We start from the raw sequence: 18,481 nt of genomic DNA on the forward strand, positions 1-18,481 counted from the left end.
AGAAATTGTTGTTGATTTTTAACCTGTCAATTCTCTTAGAATTTAGTTTCCCCTAAATGAGTTATTTGCTTTGTGGTGCTTGTTACTTACTGTATTGATTATATTTAAGAAAATGAAGAATAATGTGAAAAGCTGAGCTGTAACTTGTAACTTTGGCTGTGTTGAGCTGTTCTTGTAAAAACAGGAACCCTGTGTAAGGGACAAACCACTTAGCCTGATTACCAGAGAGAGACGACAGCACATAATAAGCTTCTCATTACAGAGAGCGTATAAATGGACATGGAGAGGCCTAGTACCTAGATTCCTTTCCCAGAAAAGGCATATTGATTATGGCCCCAGAAAGAGAATGCAACCCTTATGGAGAGCCTATAAATGGACACATGAGAGGCATCTGTCTCTGTGGTTGAGATAAGGTTGTAAACATCTTTCTTCTCCCACTGCTCCTCCAGGCCTGCATGGAGGCCCCCTCCTCTTGCAGCATTGTGGTCAGGCTGGTTGTTCTTTGTCAGATCCTGTTCACTCTGCAGCTGTGAGCCCAGTCTGTTCTTGCTGATAATCATAAGTTTATGCTTAACCTCTATTCTTGCTAAGGTGTATGATTTGTATGCTGACATACAGAAAAGTTATCTTTACATTGTTCTGCTTTTATAATACCACGTGGTGATTTTTGTGCACCAGTTTTGCAAATGTATTTTTTTGTATGATCATCACTACAGTGTTGTATAGCCTCACTCCCCCTCCCCTATTGAAAGAGTCTAATAAAAAACTGTGGTTTTTCAGGGAAACTTTAGGCATCCACAGGGCAGCATTATGTGTTGTCTCCCCTGGGCCCAGCTTTAAGGAAAACTGTTTCTTTGTCTTTTTTTTTTTTTTTTTTTTTTTTTTCACCAACCACTCGATCACTTTGAGAGATCTTGAATCCATGTTGATATATGGGAGCTGGTCTCTCCAATAGAGATCTACAAACCACTGCTTAAGGAAATAAGAGAGGACACAAACAAATGGAAAAACATTCCCTGCTCATGGATAGGAAGAACTCTTTATCTATTTCAAAGACACTTCCCACCATCTCCACCTGGCAACACATTCATCCTTCAGATATCAGCTTATATGATATCTCTTTAGTCTTCCTTTACTACCAAATATAAATTAATATTTTATTTCACCTAATAGACATTTTTAAATGACTTTTACACAAAAGAAAGGCAATATCCAATACTGCAAAGATGTGGAGAAAATGGAACTCTTGTACCTTGTCAAATACCAATCAGTACACCCACTATGGAGAATAGTATGGAATTTCCTTAAATTAAAAATAGAAACACCGTATGATCCAGCAATCTCACTGCTAGGTATATATTCAAAAGAAAGGAAATCAGTATAGCAAAGAGATATCTGCATCCAATGTTTATTGCAGCACTATTCACAATAGCTAAGATTTGGAAGCAAGGTAAGTTGCTTGCTAAGTTTCCATCAACAGGTGAATGGATTTTTAAAAATGTGTGCACAGTGGAGTACTGTTTAGCCATAAAAAAAGAAAAAGATCCCATAATCTGTGACAACATGGATGGAATTGGAATTGGAGGTTATTGTGTTAAGCAGTATAAGCCTGGCACAGAAAGACAAACTTTACATATTTTCACTTATTTGTGGGAGCTGAAAATTAAAACAGTGAACTTATGGAGATAGAAAGTAGAAGGATGGTTATCAGAGGCTGGGAAGGGTAGTAGGAATGAAGGGGTAGTGGGGATGGTTAATGGGTACAAACATAGATAGGATGAATAAGATCTAGTAGTTGATAGCACAACAAGGTTACTACAGTCAATGAATAATATATTGTACATTTAAAAATAACTAAAAGAGTATAATTGGAATGTTTGTAACACAAAAAAATGGTAGATGCTTGAGGTGATGGATACCTCAGTTACCCTGATGTGATTTGTAGACACTGAATGCCTGTATCAAAATTTCTCATGTATGCTATAAATCATATGTACCTACCCACAAAAATTAAAAATTAAAAATACTGCCTACACTATGGGAAAATATATATTTTCTTATGATATATAAAATAAGGTAGGGGTCTCCAACCCCCAGGCCACGGACCAGTATCTGTCCATGACCCGTTAGGTACTGGACCACACTGCAGGAGGTAAGTTGTAGAGTGAGTAGTATTACTGCCTGAACTCTGCCTCATGTCAGATTAATGGTGTTTTTAGATTCTCCTAGGAGTGCAAACCCTATTGTGAACAGTGTGAATTATGCATGCAAGGGATCTAGGTTGTGCACTCCTTATGAGAATCTATGCCTGATAATCTGAAGTGGAGCAGTTTCATCCTGAAACCATTCCCCTGAACCCCCACCCATGGAAGAATTGTCTTCTGCGAAATCGGTTCCTGGTTCCAAAAAGGTTGAGGACCACGGATGTGAGGCTTTAAAATCTAGAATATATTAAAAGAAACTCTTATAAATTAACGGCAAAAATACAAATAACCTGATTATAAAAATTGGCAAAGGACTTGAAAAGACATTTTTCTAAAGAAGACACGCAAATGTCCAATAAGTAGATGAAAGATGATCAATGTCATTAGTCACTAAGGGACTGCAAATCCAGACCACATTAAGATACCTCTTCATACCTAAGATGGGTATTAGAGTAAAATAAGTGTTAGAGAGGATGCCCTAGTTAGAGATGCGAAGAAATTGGAATCCTTGTATATTACTGTTTGGAAGTAAAATGGTACAGCTTCTATGGAAAAAATGGGCAGTTCCTCAAAACTTTTTTTTATGATTAGTAAAAAAAAAGTTGTTTTTTTTTGTTTGTTGGTTTTGTTTTTTCTTGTATTTGGGCTCTGGGGTGCATGTGCACATCCTGCATCCTGCAGTATTGTTGCATAGATACATACATGCTATGGTGATTTGCTGTCTCCATCCTCGCATTTAGGCATTTCTCCTGGTTTTATCCCTCCCCATCCTCCCCACCCCCCCTCACTGTCCCTTCCCTCCCCTCCCCTTTTTCCCCCCTCCACCTAGCCCTATGAGTGTTGTTCCCTTCTCTCTGCCCAAGTGTTCTCATTGTTCACCACCTGCCTATGAGTGAAAACGTGGTGTTTTTTTCTATTCTTGTGTCAGTTTGCTGAGAATGATGGTTTCTAGATTCATCCATGTCTCTACAAAGGACACAAACTTGTCATTTATTATGGCTGCATAGTATTCCATGGTGTATGTGTGCCACATTTTCTTTGTCCAGTCTATCATTGATGGGTATTTGTGTTTTTTCCAGGTCTTTGCTATTGTAAACAGCACTGCAATTAACATATGTGTGTATGTGTCTTTATAATAGAATGATTTATAATCCTTTGGGTATATACCCAGTAATGGGATTGCTAGGTCAAATGGAATTTCTATTTCTAGATCTTTGAGGAATGGCCACACTGTCTTCCATAATGGTTGAATTAATTTACACTCCCACCAACAACATAAAATGTTCCTTTTTCTCCACATCCTCTCCAGCATCTGTTGTCTCCAGATTTTTCAATGATTGCCATTCTGACTGGTGTGAGATGGTATTTCAGTGTGGTTTTGATTTGCATTTCTCTAATGACCAATGACGATGAGCATTTTTTCATATGTTTGTTGGCCACATATTTGTCTTCTTTTGAAAAGTGTCTGTTCATATCCTTCACCCACTTTTGAATGGGTTTGTTTATTTGTTTCTTGTAAATCTGCTTTAATTCTTTGTAGATTCTGGATATTAGCCCTTTGTCAGATGGGTAGATTGCAAAATTTTTTTCCCATTCTATTGGTTGCCAGTTTAATAATTGTTTCTTTTGCTGTGCAGAAGCTGTTAAGTTTAATTAGATCCTATTTTTCTATTTTGGCTTTTGTTGCCATTGCTTTTGCTGTTTTAGTCATGAAGTCCTTGCTTGTGCCTATTTCCTGAATGGTGTTGCGTAGGTTTTCTGCTAGGGTTTTTATGGTGTCAGTTCTTATGTTCAAATCTTTAATCTATCTGGAGTTAATTTTTGTATAAGGTGTAAAGAAGGGGTCCAGTTTCAGCTTCCTGCATATGGCTAGCCAGTTTTCCCAGCACCATTTATTAAACAGGGAATCCTTTTCCCATTGCTTGTTTTTGTCAGGTTTGTCAAAGATCAGATAGTTGTAGATGTTTGGTGTTATTTTTGAGGCCTCTGTTCTGTTTCATTGGTCTATATCTCTGTTTTGGTACCAGTACCATACTGTTTTGATTACTGTAGCCTTGTAGTGTAGTTTGATGCCTCCAGCTTTGTTCTTTTTGCTTAGGATTGTCTTGGTTATGCGGGCTCTCTTTTGGTTCATATGAAGTTTAAAGTGGTTTTCTCCAGTTCTGTGAGGAAGGTCATTGGTAGCTTGATGGGGATAGCATTGAATCTATAAATTACTTTGGGCAGTATGGCCATTTTCACGATATTGATTCTTCCTATCCATGAGCATAGAATGTTTCTCCATTTGTTTGTGTCCTCTCTTACTTTCTTGATCAGTGGTTTGTAGTTGTCCTTGAAGAGATCTTTTACATCCCTTGTTAATTGTATTCCTAGGTATTTTATTCTCTTTGTAGCAATTGTAAATGGGAGTTCACTAATGATTTGGCTCTCTGTTTGTCTGTTATTGGTGTATAGGAATGCTTGTGATTTCTGCACATTGATTTTGTATCCTGAGACTTTGCCAAAGTTGCTTATCAGCTTAAGGAGGTTTTGGGCTGATATGATGGGGTCTTCTAAATAGATGTTCATGTCATCTGCAAATGGGGACAATTTGACTTCTTCTTTTCCTAATTTAATGCCCTTTATTTCTTTTTCTTGCCTAATTGCTCTGGATAGAACTTCCAATACTATATTGAATAGGAGTGGTGAGAGAGGACATCCTTGTCTAGTGCCAGTTTTTAAAGGGAATGCTTCTAGTTTTTGCCTATTCAGTATGATATTGGCTGTGGGTTTGTCGTAAATAGCTTTTATCATTTTGAGATACGTTCCATCAATGCCTGGTTTATTGAGAGTTTTTAGCATAAAGAGCTGTTGAATTTTGTCAAAGGCCTTCTCTGCATCTATTGAGATAATCATGTGGTTTTTATCTTTGGTTCTGTTTATGTAATGGATTACGTTTACAGATTTGTGTATGTTGAACCAGCCTTGCATCCCTGGGATGAAGCCTACTTGATCTTGGTGGATAAGCTTTTTGATGTGCTGTTGGATTTGGTTTGCCAGTATTTTATTGAAGATTTTTGCATCAATGTTCATCATGGATATTGGCCTGTGGTTTTCTTTTTTAGTTGTGTCTCTGCTAGATTTTGGTATCAGGATGATGTTGGTCTCATAGAAAGAGTTAGGGAGGATTCCCTCTTTTTGTATTGTTTGGGAGAGTTTTAACAGGAATGGTACCAGCTCCTCTTTGTATGTCTGGTAGAATTCAGCTGTGAACCCGTCTGGACCTAGACTTTTTGGTTGGTAGGCTATTAATTGCTGCCTCGACTTCAGACCTTGTTATTGGTCTGTTCAGGGTTTCAACTTCTTCTTGGCTTAGTCTTGGGAGTGTGCAAGTGTCCAGGAATTTATCCATTTCTTCCAGATTTACTGGTTTATATGCATAGAGTTGTTTGTTGTAATCTCTGATGGTAGTTTGTATTTCCAAGGAATCGGTGGTGATCTCCCCTTTATCATTTTTTATTGCATCTATTTGATTCTTCTCTCTTTTCTTTTTTTATTAATCTAGCTAGCGGTCTGTCTATTTTGTTGATCTTTTCAAAAAACCAGCTCCTGGATTCACTGATTTTTTGAAGGGTTTTTTGTATCTCTGTCTCTTTCTGTTCTGCTCTGATCTTAGTTATTTCTTGTCTTCTGCTTGCTTTTGGGCTTTTTTGATCTTGCTCCTCTAGCTCTTTCAATTTTTATGATAGGGTGTAAATTTTAGATCTTTCCTTTTCTCTCATGTGGGCATTTATTGGTATAAATTTCCCTCTAGACACTGCTTTAAATGTGTCCCATAGGATCTGGTACACTGTGTCTTCATTCTTACTGGTTTTGAAGAACATTTTTATTTCTGCCTTCATTTTCATTGTTTATCCATTCATCATTGAGGAGCAAGTTGTTCAGTTTCCATGTGATTGTGTGGTTTTGTGTGCTTTTCTTAATCCTGAATTCTAATTTGTTTGCACTGTGGTCTGCGAGACTGTTACGATTTCTATTCTTTTGCATTTGCTGAGGATTGATTTACTTCCAATTATGTGGTCAATTTTGGGGTAAGTGCAACGTGGTGCTGAGAAGAATGTGTATTCTGTGGATTTGGGATGGAGTGTCCTGTAAACGTCTATTAGGTCCTCTTGGTCCAGATCTGCATTCAAGTCCTGGATATGCTTGTTGACTTCTGTCTCATTGATCTGTCCAATATTGTCAGTGGAGTGTTAAAGTCTCCCACTATTATTGTGCGGGAGTCTAAGTCTCTTTGTAGGTCGTTAAGAACTTGCTTTATGTATTTGGGTGTTCCTGTATTGGGTGCATATATATTTAATATAGTTAGCTCTTCTTGTTGCATTGATCCTTTTACCATTATGTAATGCCATTCTTTATCTCTTTTGATCTTTGTTGGTTTAAAGTCCATTTTACCAGAGACTAGTATTGCTATCCCTGCTTTTTTTTTGCTCTCCATTTGCTTGGTAAATCTTCTTACATCCCGTTATTTTGAGACTATGTGAGTCTTTGCATGTGAGATGGGTCTTCTGAATACAGCACACCAATGGGCCTTGATTTTTTATCCAGTTTGCCAGTCTGTGTCTTTTGATTGGGGCATTTAGGCCATTTACATTCAATGTTAATATTGTTATGTTTGAATTTGGTCCTGCCATTTTGTTACTGGCTGGTTGTTTTGCCCGTTAGTTGACACGGTTTCTTCATTGCGTCCTTGTTCTTTACCATTTGGTAGGTTTTTGCAGTGGCTGGTACTGGTTGTTCCTTTCCCTGTTTAGCACTTCCTTCCGTAGCTCTTCTAAGGCAGGTCTTGTAGCGACAAACTTTCTCAGCAATTGCTTGTCCGTAAAGGATTTTATTTCTCCTTCACTTATGAAGCTCAGTTTGGCCAGATGTGAAATTCTGGGTTGAAAGTTCTTTTCTTTAAGGATGTTGAATATTGGCCCCCACTCCCTTCTAGCTTGTCGGGTTTCTGCTGAGAGATCCTCTGTAAGTTTGATGGTCTTTCCTTTGTGGGTGACTCGACCTTTCTCTCTGGCTGCCCTTAGGATTTTTTCCTTCATTTCAACCCTGGTGAATCTGACAATTATGTGCCTTGAGCTTGCTCTTCTTGAGGAATATGTTTGTGGTGTTCTCTGTATTTCCTGGATTTGAATGTTGGCCTGCCTTGTTAGGTTGAGGAAGTTCTCTTGGATAATATCTTGAAGAGTGTTTTCCAACTTGGATTCGTTCTCCCTCTCACATTCAGGTATGCAGATCAGGCGTAGATTAGGTCTTTTCACATAATCCCATAGTTCTTGGAGGCTTTGTTCATTTTTTTTCACTCTTTTTTCTCTAATTTTTCCTTCTCCTTTTATTTCATTGATTTTATCTTCTATCTCTGATACCCTTCTGCCTGATCGACTTGGCTGGTGAAACTTACGTATGCCTCACGAAGTTCTCGTGCTGTGTTTTTCAGCTCCATCAAGTCGTCTATATTCTTCTCTAGGCTGGTTATTCTAGTTAGCATTTCATCTAAATTTTTTTCAAGTTCTTAGTTTCTTTGCATTGGGTTAGAACATGGTCTTTTATCTCAGAGAAGTTTGCTATTACCCACCTTCTGAAGCCTGCTTCTGTCAATTCATCAAATTCATTCTCTGTCTTTTTTTGTTCCCTTGATGGTGAGGAGTTGTGATCCCTGGAGGAGAAGAGGTGTTCTGGTCTTTGATGGTTTCATCCTTTTTTCGCTGTTTTTTTTCCCATCTTCATGGTTTTATCTCCCTGTGATCTTTGAAGTTGGTGATTTCGGGAGGAATCTGAGTGGATGTCCTTTCTGTTGCAGTTGGAGCTATATCTTTTTTTGGCCTGTAGAGGGCATTGCTGGGCTCTCTTGGATTCAGTCACATTGCTGGATGGGTGGTCCTTCCCTGGCGTTTGTTTGCAGGTGAGATTGGCCCTCCCTTCTCAATGGCGTCTCTCCTTTCCCGAACTCAATCTTCCTGGTTGGGATCAAACTAGTGTATTTGCTACCAAGTTCTCTAGCGAGGGCTTCAGTTTGAGTTCTGTGGGGGTGGGGCCTGCTGGCCTTATGGCCTGTTTCCCTGCATTCAACTCTGTCTTTCTGTGGGACAGTCCGGCCTGCTGGCATTAGTTCAAACTTCTGCCCAGGTCCTTGCGACAACTTGCCGTGGGGAGCCACAGCTCAGATTTGCATCGACAACTGACAGTACCCCTCAGTCTGGCAGGGCTCTCATGGCCCGTGGGTTGCAGGAGGGATGAGGTAAGCACAGGATCCGAATCAGAGCACTGAGGGGGTGAAGTCCCCCAACCCTCCGAGCTGGCTGCACCTTCCAGGTTGGGACACACCCTGCCCTGTCTTGGTTTGCCCCCCTGAGAGGTTCTCGCCCTGCAGCTCACTCCCTGGGCTATTTTCAGTGTCCTATCAGTCCCACTGAAATGAACCCAGCACCTCGTTTGGAATTGTGAAGTCCTCTAGCCCTCTGCGTCTCATTTGCTGGGAGCTGCATTCCAGTGTTGCTGTCTCTCGGCCATCTTGGTACCACCCCCTTCCTCAAAACGTTAAATAGAATTTATGGCCCAGCAATTTCACTCCTAGGTCTATATGCCCAAGAAATTTAACAGGCACTCATACAAATACTTATACATTATCAATTTCATCACTTTTCTCAATAGCAAGAGGTAGAAACAACCCATATGACCATAAACAGATGGATAAACAAATTTTGGTATATCCATACAATGGAACATTATTAAGCCACAAAAGGGAGCAAAGTATTGATACATGCTACAATATGCATTTACCTTGTAAAAATACACTTCTTTTACACTTAGTAAAAGAAGCCAAACTCAAAAAGTTACATATTGTAAGATTCCATTTCTGTGAAATATCTAAAGTAGGTAAATCCATAGGAACAGAAAACTGAGAGGAGAGTGGAATGGTGAGTGACTGCTAATGAACATACAGTTTCTTTTTGGATTAGTTAAAATATTCCAGAATTAGATATTAATGACTGTTGGCCAAATGTGCGACCATATTATGTATTTTAAGAACTATGGATTGTATAACCAAAAGGGTAAATGCTATGATGTGTAAATTATATCTCAATTTCATAATGAAAAGAATTATTAAATATAGGCATCTGTAAAATTTTTGTTTCCTTTTCCCCACAATATTCTTATTTTTTAGTTTTAAAAATACAAGAGAAAAACAATTGCAAATTTAAACGGCTAATTTCCAAACCCATAATTGTAAACAATCTGAATTTATAGAAGGATGCAATTTCAACAGTAAATTTAATTTTATGGAGAAGAGAAAAAATTTAGGAGAATAGAAAGATGTTCACAAAATAGAAAAAGCAACCTCCATATCTTAAAGAAAAAAGATAAGCTACATTTTATAGATTTTGAATATGTAAAATGCAGGTTTTGAATATTCTTGATTTGAGAAATAACTAATTAATAAAAATTTATTTTTTTGTTAATTGTTTTTAGAGACAGTCTTGTTCTATTGCCCAGGCTGAAGTGCAGTGGCACCACATACCTCACTGCAGCTTTGAGCTCCCTGGCCCTACCTGGGACTATACGTATTCAAAACCACACACAGCTAATTTTTTTAATTTATTTTTTTCTAGAACTTGCTTGCAGAACAAAATGCAAATTTTAAAAATATCTTTTCTTTGTAGAAACAGGGTCTCCCTATGTTGCCCAGGCTGGTCTCAAACTCCTGGGCCCAAGTGATGCTCCTGCCTCTGCTTCCCAAAGCACTGAGATTACAGGTGTGAGCCACAGTGCCTGGCCTTAACAGAAATTTCTGAAACATTAAAAGATGCTTCCTAAACCAGTCATGGAGTTATTACTCAAATTAATCTCATTGAAGGCTTTTAGGTTAAGGCTTTTCAAAGGTAGTTTGGTGGACAGGGGGCTAGGGTATAGGGAGTTCTGAATGGTTGGGTTGGAGACAAAATCACAGGGAGCTGAAGCTGTCCTCTTGCTCTGCGTCCCTTCTGAGTGGGGCCACAGGAGTGCTTGGCAGACCCAGGTGGAGCCACTGGTCGTCAGACATGCCAAAAATCCGGAAAAAATATCTCAAAAGGCCAAACTTAGGTTTTACAATAGTGATGTTCTCTGCAGGAATAATTGGGGAAGTTGCATATCTTGTTACCTCCAGAATAATGACTGGTTTATGTCTACACCTTCATAGAATTCTGGCACCTCTGTCCTCTTAGCCTGGTGTTCTCTCATTAGCTTTACAAAATTTATCTTGACTTAAGCCCAGTAATAATTAAGGCCAGCTAAAGGCAAAGTGGAGGTTGGTTAAATCAGATCTCTTTCACTGCCATAATTTTCTCATGGCTGTAATTTTTGCCAAGGTGGTTCATTTTGACTTTCATCTAATTATTGAGCCTGATATCATAAATATACTAAACAGTGATTCCTTATAGCATGATGATCATCAACATCTTGGTCCTTGAATACCAGTGAGACTATATAATGCTTCAGGCCTGTTGGTGTCACTGAGAGAGGAGAAAGGTAGAAACCAGTCAGGCAGGTGGTTAGGGCACGTCTTTGGTTGAATTCTTTCAAACAAAAGAACAGCCTGCAGGTACAGATAAGGAAATTTGCACAGGGGGGCTTGCCTATGATGTGCCCACATTTGCACAGATAAGAAAGGCTACACAGGTGACTTGCCTAGACATGCCTACAATGGAAAATTCCATCTTCTGACACATGCACAGTAAGGGGAACAAAGCAATATGGAGTAATTCAAGCTAAGGGCCTGCATGTGCACTAGGAGGACAGCGTGGAGCTACCACAAATTCCTGCCTTTTACAGATGAGATGTCCAGCTATCATCAGTTTCTTTTAAAAGCCTTTGAATTCAGCTGTAAAAACAGCAACTCTCTTTTGGGCCCTCTCTTGGCAGTGGAGAGCTTTTTTCTTTTACTTATTAAGCTTTTGCTCCACCTCACCCTTTGTGTCCATGCTCCTTAATTCTCTTGATCCTGAGACAAAGAGCTCTGGGTGATGCTAGGTCCCCCAATTATGGCAGCACTACTGTCAAGCCATTATGAACTCTGTAACCCACACGTATGCCTCCAGATGGCTCCCTGGAGCCTGAAAGTCTGAAGCAAGAGGAAAACCAAAAAAATGAAGAACAGCAGGTTCCTGTTCCAGCTAACCGATCAACCTACTGAGTCAACAACAACCAAACCTGAGCTGTAACTTTCCACTCGTGTCCCCAGACTATAAAGCCTGAGATCAGGCTTACCTCCATGCTGACTCCCTTTTCAGACTCAGCCTGCTCGCACTTGAGTGAATAAACAGCCTTCTTGCTCACACAAAGTCTGTTTAGGTTGTCTCTTCAATCGGATGTGCATTTAACATTTGGTGCTGAAGCCCAAGATAGGAGAACTCCTTCAGGGGATCTGTCTCCTATCCCTGCTCTCCTTCCTTGAAGAGACTACCTTGTCTTTGGTACCTCAGACCAGCCTGTGAAGCCCCTGTCCTTTATCTTCACATCAGTAAGCAAACTTCATTTCCCTCTAAACTTTTTCTCTTCTTAAATAGAGATGAAGAGGACACCTCCTATCCATGTATTGAAAAAAATCCAACATTGGTCACAGACTCTCCTTGGGAAGACAGTCTTCCCTTGGTGTCTGGCCAATAGCAGGATGCCCGCCTTGTCCTTTCACCAGTCATACAGCCCAGGACCCCAGTTGGGGACACCCAACTGAGGATCCTAGTCGTTGCTCTCCTCCTCGTCTCTTTCTCCCCAACCCTCTCTAGTCTATTATGAGCAACCTTCTTCCCTCCATCCCCCCCACTTCCCCTTTGGCCTGTATCCTTAAGAACCTCAAACTCCTTTAGCTTTTATCTGAACTAAAACCTAAATATCTAATTTTTTTCTGTAACATGGCCTGGTCTCAATGTAAATTAGACAATGGCTCCCAATGGCCAGAAAATGGCACTTTTGATTTCTCTGTTTTGTGGCACATAAACAATTTTTGTCATAGAATGAGCAAATGGTCTGAAGTACCCTACGTTCAGGCATTTTTTACACTCCAATCTCTCCCTAATCTCTGCTCTCAGTGTAACCCATCCCAAATTTTCCTTCTCTCCCTTCCATCCATACCTCCTGCCTCTGCCAATGACACAGAATCCTCCTTGTCCATTGACTCTTCCGAACTTTCTCCTCCCTGCCTGTCTGAACCAGGCCCTAATCCCCCCTCCTCAAGACTTCCTCCTCTTCTTCTGCCTGCAACCCACCTCCTTATGCCCCTCCCATCACCACTCCACCTCATACCGAGTCTGGCTTATAATTTGGTCTGGCACCCATGGCTAACTCCCCCTCCCCTGTCCAACAGTTTCGCCTTCACAAGTTGCCTGGCAACAAAGGAATAGTCCAGTTGCACGTCCCTTTTTCTCTATCTGACCTCTCCCAAATCAGTCAGTGTCTAGGCTCTTTCCCCTCAGACCCCACCAAGTATATATATATATAAGAATTTCAATACTTAACCCTCTTCCTCCACTCTGTTTGCCAAGACATTTCCTGATTCCATCCCCAGGCTACCACCCTTAACTCTCTTCTAGAGTGAATAGATGACCTTGTTTTCTAAGGTACCCTGTGTGACTTCTCCCCTAATGAAGTACAACTGTTTACCTTCCCCCTCATTGTTTGCCTGTCTATTCCTCCTGCTCCCTCGGCTGCCCCACATTACTGCACCTCCCCTTCCTATTAGTCCCACCTACCTCTACAAAACCCTTAACTTAACCCATTCTTTGCTGAACCAATCAAACCCAACCCTAGCAAAAGGTTGCTGGCTTTGCAACTCTCTATCAGCTATAACTTATATTGCCATTCCTGTACCTGCAAAGACTTGGGTTCTTACTCAACTAACCTATCACCCTCACTATGAAGGAAAAAGTCCCTTCCAACTCTTAAATATGCAGTCACTAGCTGAGTTCTCCATCACTGACATGACTAAACATACCCTGACAGGACACGCCGTACAGATTCTTTGCTCCTACATTTCTAACCTCACTCCATACACAGGTAATAACAAACTCATACATGGTTCTGTAACCACAAATACTGTTTTAACTTTTCAGGCCCCTTTATGCTTCCATCACAGTCTATCCTCAGGCCTACCTCTTGGCCACCTACTATCCCATCAGTGCAACTTTACCTTACAACTCCAAGCCCCAAGTGACTATCAGAACTTTCTGGTAACCCAGACTGCTTCATTAGCCAACCTGTCTTCTTTACAGGACCCCTAAAAGTCAGCACCACCTCTTTGCTTAACAAACAGGGTTTTTGTTGGCAGACATACCCCTTACATGACTCTTCACCCCAGACCTATTGCAACACAGCTCCCACAACTAATGAATGCCTTCTTATACCCACTTTTAGCCACTCCTCTGAATGGCTCCTAGTAGAAACAAAACAGTACCTCCTCCAGTGGGAAAACAAACAAATGGAGCCATTCACTTTACCCCAGCAACCGCTTTCTAGCCTCTCACTGGGGCCATCTTAGCAGGAACCCTGGGTGTATGGGAACATGAAAATAATAACCTCACACACCTCTTCAATATACACAATCAGTTCTGCTTATCCAGCCAAGGAATATTTTTCTTATGCGGGACCTCAACTTACCTCTGCCTCCCCACTAACTGGACTGGCACCTGCACCCTAGTCTTTCTAAGCCCCAAAATAGACATTGCCCCAGGGAACCAAAGGTTACCAGTCCCCATTCAAGCCCAAGTTCATCAGTGCAGAGCCACGCAGCTAGTACCCCTGGTAACAGAACTAGGAATTGCAACTGCTACAGGGACAGGAATAGCAGGGCTGTCCACATCCTTGTCTTACTATCATGCTCTTTCTAAAGATCTATCAGACAATCTAGAAGATATAGCAAAATCCATCCTTGCTCTCCAATCTCAGATAGATTCTTTAGCAGCAGTTACACTTCAAAACCACCAAGGTTAGACCTCCTCACTGCCAAAAAAGGCAGGCTATCTACCTTTCCAGGAGAAGAGTGCTGTTTTTACACTAACCACTCTGGCCTGGTATGAGATGCCACCCGATGGTTACCTGAAAATGCCTCTAAAATTGGGCAATGCATTTCAAACTCCTGGAGTAATCTTTGGAGCTGGGCACCATGGCTCCTTCCGCTAGCTGGCTCCCTTGTTTCTATCATTCTCCTTCTCTTATTTGGACCCTGTCTTCCAACTAGTTTCTCAGTTGAATAAGGACAGCTTGGAGGCTAGAAGCAAGATGGAGTTGGTTAGGTCAGATTTCTTTTACTGTCTTAGTCAGAATTTTGCAATGGTGGTTTCAAAAGCTGCTTACTACCCCATTTGAAAGTACCTCATACACTCATGGTGAAATTATAACCTTAATTGAGGCTTCTTGGTTTCACCTGTGAGGTTACTTTTGATAAAGCCAAAGAGAAGAAAGAGAAGACAGGAGACAAACTGTTTGGAAAGCTAAGCCTTCTCTCTTAATGAGTAAAGGTTTTTGCCTTGTTTTAAAATTTTTGAGTCCTCATTTTGGCATAATAAATAACTTCTAGTAATCTGGAATTGTATTTTGTAATATTAAGTGTTTTAAACCTCTAACATTTAACAGGCTTCCCCAAATCAAACTTCAGTTTCAAAATTGTCTCTTTTGACTCCTAGCTTTTGAATGCTACAGAAGGCCCCTGAAGCATCGAGAAGAGAGATAAACAGAATTATTTAACATGTTTAGGTACATGGGATTGACCAAATGATGTTTAATCGTCTTCAGGTTGTGTTTTAGTGAATAATATTATTATATGTTCCAAAACTGTATGGGATTTCTAAAATTCTAACGTCTGAGTATGTGCTAGCAATCATAATTAAGGTTACTATGTTATTATAAACTACAGAAATAATCAAATTTCTTTGTCAGTTTTATTCTTGACTGTAACTACCTTGGACATTTCACCATTCACAATTCTTGTCTTGTTTTAATCCTCTTTAAAGGATGATTTATAATCAGCTATAGGATTTTGACACATGCTCTCAAATTGTGTCTGATAACTTTGGAGATTATGGAATAAAAAGAAAACGTACAGGACTCACTCATGAAGAGCTAAAATGTTCATGAATATCAAGCAAAACAAGCATTAACAAAACTGACTTTTTAACCTTTTTGCCTAACATGTTGCTGATCCTTGTTTTTCGGAGTCAAGGAAACTTATCTTAAGCTAGCTATTTACAGCCTTTAATAATTATGTAAGGTATACTTCTGTAAACAAAATTTGGAGCATATTTATTTGTTTCTCTCTGCCTGATTCCTCTAGAATTTGGAAACTATTTGTGACTATTTTTAACTCATGGCAATATAATTATTTGCATCAGCACAATGAGAATCATTTTCTTTTACAAGAGGGCACAGTTAGAGGAACTGGTTATTTTCTCAAGGTTTTGACTGAAAGGGTGTGCTTCCCTTTAAGGAATCAAGCTTGACTTGCAGAGCCAGTAAAAGCCCCTTAGGAAAACTGGCCTCATACCTTGTCTACATAGCCCTCATAGAGTGTTCCTAACCTGTGGTGAGTAAACAATGTCACTTTCTACGGGCCCAGGAACGCTGTGTTCTTGGGACCTCAAGAAGAGACCAATTCACCCAACTCATAGATATTTGAGGGTACAAGTACATGCCTGTGCTCTGCTCTAAAAAGTTCTGTCTGAGATTCCTTATAAAACAGTTTCATCAAAGCCAATTAAAAACCTATGTAAAAATAATTATTCTTGCTGCACTTTGTACAAATAATCAAGCCAAGTATAAAACTAAAGTTGATTTTGCAAACAACTCAGTCCTATCATAACTTGTTTTTTAACAAAAATGAGGAGTGGAGAGAGAAAAATTATGTTTCAAAAATTGTAATATGCTTGTCATTAAATTCTAATCTCATTGGTTGTTTTTAAGTTTTTGCCTACATTTTAAACTAAACCTGCTTATTCTTGTAAGCCAACCAGCAATATCTGACTGCAGCTCAGAAAATATGGGTAATGTACAAATCTGAATCAATACTCTAGTTCTGGGCAATTGTCCTACAAATCCTGCCCGGTGATGAGAGTAAATAGGGTCCCCATAACACAGAGGTTTCTTTGGAAAAATAAAACCAAGGAAGTTACTTAAAGCCAAGCCCTTTGTACCCAAATATTAGCAGGCATAACTGTAGCCACCAGTTATCTGGACATGTCAGCAGCCTTGGGATTTTTAAGTTGTCCTTATCCCCTGCTTGTTTCCTCTAACAACCCAAATTGTTTGTTTCTTCTTGCCTAAAGGCTATCAAACTCCAGATGATAATACAAGTGAAACCATACATGGATGCACCTGTCTTCCAAAGGTCCTTAGATCAGCCCCAGGAGAAACCCTAACTGCTGTTTCCCAGACAGTGCCCCTTTCCAGCAGGAAGTAGCTAGAAGAATCATCACCCCATTCCTCCTAACAGCAGTTAGGGTCTCTACTCCTGAGGAAGGAAATAAGATAGGAGAAAGGAAGAAACCAGTCAGGCAGGCAGTTAGGGTAGCTCCTTGGTTGAATTCTTTGAAACAAAAGAACAGCCTGGCTGGGTGCAGCAGCACATGCCTGTAATCCCAGCACTTTGGGAGGCCAAGGCAGGTGGATCATGAGGTCAAGAGATCGAGACCATCTTGGCCAACATGGTGAAACTCCCTCTCTACTAAAAATACAAAAATTAGCTGAGGGTGGTGGCATGCACCTGTAGTCCCAGCTACTCAGGAGGCTGAGACAGGAGAATTGCTTGAACCTGGGAGGCGGAGGTTGCAGTGATCTGAGATCGTGCCACTGCACTCCAGCCTGGTGACAAAGCAAGACTCCGTCTCAAAAAGAGAAAAAAATAAAAAGAACACCTTGCAGGCATGTATAAGGGAACTAGCACAGGGTGGCTTGCCTAAGACAGGGCCACAGCCACACAGATAAGAAAGGCTACACAGTTGACTTGCCCAGACATGCCCACAATGGAAAATTCCATACCCTGACACATACACAGTAGGAGGAACAAAGCGATATGAAATAACTCAAGCTAAGGGCCTGCATGTGCACTAGGAGGACAGGGTGGAGCTACCAGAAATTCTCACCTTTTGCAGATAAAATGCTCAGCTATCATCAGTTTCTTATAAAAGCCTTTGCATTCAACTGGAAAAATGGCAACTTTTTCCTGGGCTCCCTCTTGGCAGTGGAGAGCATTTTTCTTTTGCTTACTGAACTTTGGCTCCAACCTCACCCTTTGTCTCCATGCTTCTTAATTTTCTTGGTCCTGAGACAAACAACTCTGGGTATACCTCACCATGAGAGATTGCTACATTGTGGTGCACTGGCAAGACTGCAACATCCCTTAGAGGCAGAGAGCAAAAAATAATAAAGTAAAGTGCAATTTTTCAAGAGATAGTGATAAGGAAGAAGGAGATGGAAGAAATGAAAATGAGTGGATGGGAATGGCAGCAGCACTTTTCTTAAATGCCATTGAAAGGAAAATGAACAGAGAATCCCCATCTAGCAACATTAAGTATCCTCATTAAGCCACTTTATGAAAAAAACACCTGGAAAAAGATACTCCAGAGTATTAACAATGATGGTTACTGAGTGGTAGAACTATGTGTGATTTCTTTCTTTCTATATTTTCATATTCTCCATGTTTTCAATAATAAGTCATTTTATAAGTTAAAACTATCAACAGATAGGGTAATTTATAATAAACAGAAATTTATTGGCTCACAGTTCAGGAGACTGGGAAGTCCAATATCAAAATGCCAGAATCTAGTGAGGGCCTTCTTGTTGCATCCTAACATGGTGGAAAGCTTCACATGGTGAGAGAGATGGGGGCCAAAGTTTTTCATATATAACAGCACCAATCCCACCTGTGAGGATGGAGTCCTCATGGTCTAATCACATCTTAAAGGTACCACCTATTAATACTTTTACAATGGCAGTTAAATTGCAACATGAGCTTTGGATAGAACAAATATCTAAACCATAGCAGGGTATTTCCAGATGGGATTGGCATTTGAATCAGGAGGCTCAGTAGATTGCCCTCCCCTATGTGAGTGGGCACCATCCAATCTGTTGAGGGCCTGAATAGAAAGAAAGCCAGAGGAAGGAGGAATTTGCCCCTTCCTACCTGCCTGATTGAGCTGGGACATCAGTCTTCTTCTGACCTTAGATTGAGATTTACATCCTCAGCTTCCCTGGGTCTTATGCCTTGGAAGTCTGGC

At 40.3% G+C, this 18,481-nt stretch overlaps 1 long non-coding RNA gene across 1 annotated transcript in view; it reads left to right on the plus strand.

Annotated features, from left to right (window-relative positions):
* The window catches only part of LOC135276522 (uncharacterized), a 36,806-nt gene extending 22,055 nt beyond the window's left edge, over positions 1 to 14,751 (plus strand). Inside the window, exon 4 of the long non-coding RNA XR_010344066.1 lies at positions 14,661 to 14,751. This is a non-coding gene — a long non-coding RNA (uncharacterized LOC135276522). The remainder of the gene's footprint in view (positions 1 to 14,660) is intronic.
* Positions 14,752 to 18,481: the final 3,730 nt, after the last annotated feature.

This window comes from Aotus nancymaae, unplaced genomic scaffold, assembly GCF_030222135.1.
Source record: "Aotus nancymaae isolate 86718 unplaced genomic scaffold, 86718_ANA_hifiasm-v0.15.2.pri h1tg000025l, whole genome shotgun sequence".
NCBI lineage: Eukaryota > Metazoa > Chordata > Mammalia > Primates > Aotidae > Aotus > Aotus nancymaae.